Genomic DNA, 2918 nt, shown 5'->3' with positions numbered 1-2918 from the left:
TTGCGCAGGTGATCATCATCCTCATCATCATCAACAACAACAACAACAACAACAACATCAACAACAACAACAGCAATAAGGATGAGAAAAATAAGAATTCTTTGTACAGCAGGCATACGATCTGACATTTTGCAGAAGGGGACCAGTTGATTACAGCGACCTCAATGCTCTGCTAGTACTTATTTTATCGACCCCGAAAGGAGGGAAGGTAGAGTTAACCTTGGCGAAATTGGAACTCAGAATGTAAAGACTGACGAAATGCTGCTCTGCGTTCTATCCTGTGTGGTGCTAATAATCTTCATATTTAAGGCTGTGAGCTGGCAGAAAGGTTAGCACACCGGGCGAAATGCTTAGCAGTATTTCGTCTGCCGCTACGTTCTGAGTTCAAATTCCGCCGAGGTCGACTTTGCCTTTCATGCTTTCGGGGTCGATAAATTAAGTAGCAGTTGCGTACTGGGGTCGATCTAATCGACTGACCCCCTCCCCAAAAGTGTCGGGTCTTGTACCGAGAGTAGAAAAGAATCTTCTTCTTCTTCTTCTTCTTCTTCTTCTTCTTCTTCTTCTTCTTCTTCTTCTTCTTCTTCTTCTTCTTCTTCTTCTTCTTCTTCTTCTTCTTCTTCTTCTTCTTCTTTTCTTCTTCTTTAATCCCTAGCTGGTGACCCATAGGGAAGCTGCTCTCTCAACCGATAACTGCTGTGGGTACCGTTGAATGACGCACTCTAGTGATGATGTCAGTCCACTTTTTGCTATATACATTACACTGCCTCTCTTTCTTTCCTACATTTCTCTTCAATTGTTATCGAAGGTGAGGAAGATTTGCCAGAATAGAAAATGCTTGTCTTCAAAACTTTCAGACGCAAAATCTCTTTCAAGGCATCCAGGGTGTATACTGACAGAGGATGACTAACTGTTCTCAGTACCAAAGTAAGGTCACGCCTCGAGGTTCACTATAGAATCAACTATCTACATCTCTCTTACTTGTAAAAGCAGCTGCTCGGCAAAAGCCTACAAGCAAGTATTACCGAGACACTGCACTGAAACGTCTCCTTGCATGCATCTTCGATAGTTTCGAAGTTATGTAGGTAATGCACTCTGTAGCATTGATATGTTAATAATTTTCATAGATGACCATTGTTCCTGATGTGTAAGTTCCACTAGAAGAGACAGCTCAGACTATTCTTGTCAATGCTGTGTCGTTACCCGGTTACCCGGCGATCGTCGCTCATTCGTCCCACTCACTAAACCTTTATTGAATTTGAGAATTGATTTTATCGCCGACGGCATTATCCACCTGGTATTCTCGATTCCAAATGCCCAACTTTGGCTAACTGTTAACTCATGAAGAGAACTACATCAAACAGATGAGCTGTGAAACTGATATGTCGTGCGAAAGAAGGCCACAATAAGTCTACTTTGAAATTTTAAAGTATGAATTCTATTTTGTTTTGCTTGATGTCATCCCCATCACTGCATTTCAGATATTTCTGCATGTGCATCAGCCTTATTGCCAGCTTGCACATCCTCCGTGAAAGAATATCGTAACTCCGCTATTAGATACTGAAAGCTGACAAGTGGGACCTAAAATAAGAGGAAAAGCACACGTTGCATCCTGATCAAATCATTTTGGGGATAAAGTACAATTGTGACAATATAGGCTAATGATAATAAATTCTTTATTAGCCAAAAATCCTGAAAATATCACATGAAAATATGTCATAATTTCTTTATTGCCCACAAGTGGCTACACACAGAGGGGACAAACAAGGACAGACAAAGAGATTTAAGTTGATTACATCGATTCCAGTGCGTAACTGGTACTTATTTAGTCGACCCAGAAAGGATGAAAGGCAAAGTCGACCTCGGCAGAATTTGAACTCAGAACGTGACGGCAGACGAAATACCGCTAAGCATTTCGCCCGGCGTGCTATCGTTTCTGCCAGCTCGCCGCCTTTGCCATGCAGAGCCAAAAATTTGTAAGGATACACATAAGCAAACATGAGCTCATATAATAAACAAGCATAAAACGAAAATTACAACACAAAAGAGTAGAGTTAAAATTTCATACACTATCAGTCATCTTCACGGAAATGTTTAAATATTTGGTGATGGTCTTATTCTACTCTTTCTGATCCATGGTGTTGGCCTTAGTACGCTCGAGATCGAAGCACCGAAACTTCAGGTCTTTCTCAATTTGTTTTGCAAAGAGAGAGAGAGAGAGAGAGAGAGAGAGAGAGAGAGAGAGAGAGAGAGGGGGGGGAATTGTTAAAGTAAAGAGTTTGGTGAAGATAGAAGGAAGCTCCGGTGAGCAAAGTTGGAGCGTAATGAAAAAGATATTGTCAGTGCCAATCGCCTGCCAATTTGGAGCTTCAAGAAGATGAGACTTATGAGCAGAAGAGATATGTGTGTTCGAGTACATTAATTTGTAGGAGGAATAATTAAGCGAACCCGGTTCCACCTGATGTCTCTAATACACTTCTTACATAGTCAAAATACATCAAGGGAACACCATGTGTACGCCTCTGTTCGATATTGGTTGCAGTTTCCATTCTTAGGTAGAGTAGTTTCTCCCTCAGTGATATAAGACCTATATATATATATATATATATATATATATATATATATATATATATATATATATATATATATATATATATATATATATATATATATATATATATATATATATATATAAACTACAAGGCTTTATATTTCAGAGAATAATGAATATGTTGAGGAGGGAATTTAAGTTTTACATTGTCAAGGTTGAGTTATTAAATAAAAAAGGTTTATAATTCTTCGTCATTAAGTCTTTATCGAATCTAACTGTTATTCTCCTTTATAAATATTCCGTACTACAATTCTAATTCTCAGTTCTTACAAAATTTTGTAATCCGTTTCTCTCGCTTGGTAGGATACAT

This window comes from Octopus bimaculoides, chromosome 15, assembly GCF_046866305.1.
Source record: "Octopus bimaculoides isolate indiv1 chromosome 15, ASM4686630v1, whole genome shotgun sequence".
NCBI classification, from domain to species: Eukaryota; Metazoa; Mollusca; class Cephalopoda; order Octopoda; family Octopodidae; genus Octopus; species Octopus bimaculoides.
This window is presented reverse-complemented; position numbering follows the sequence as displayed.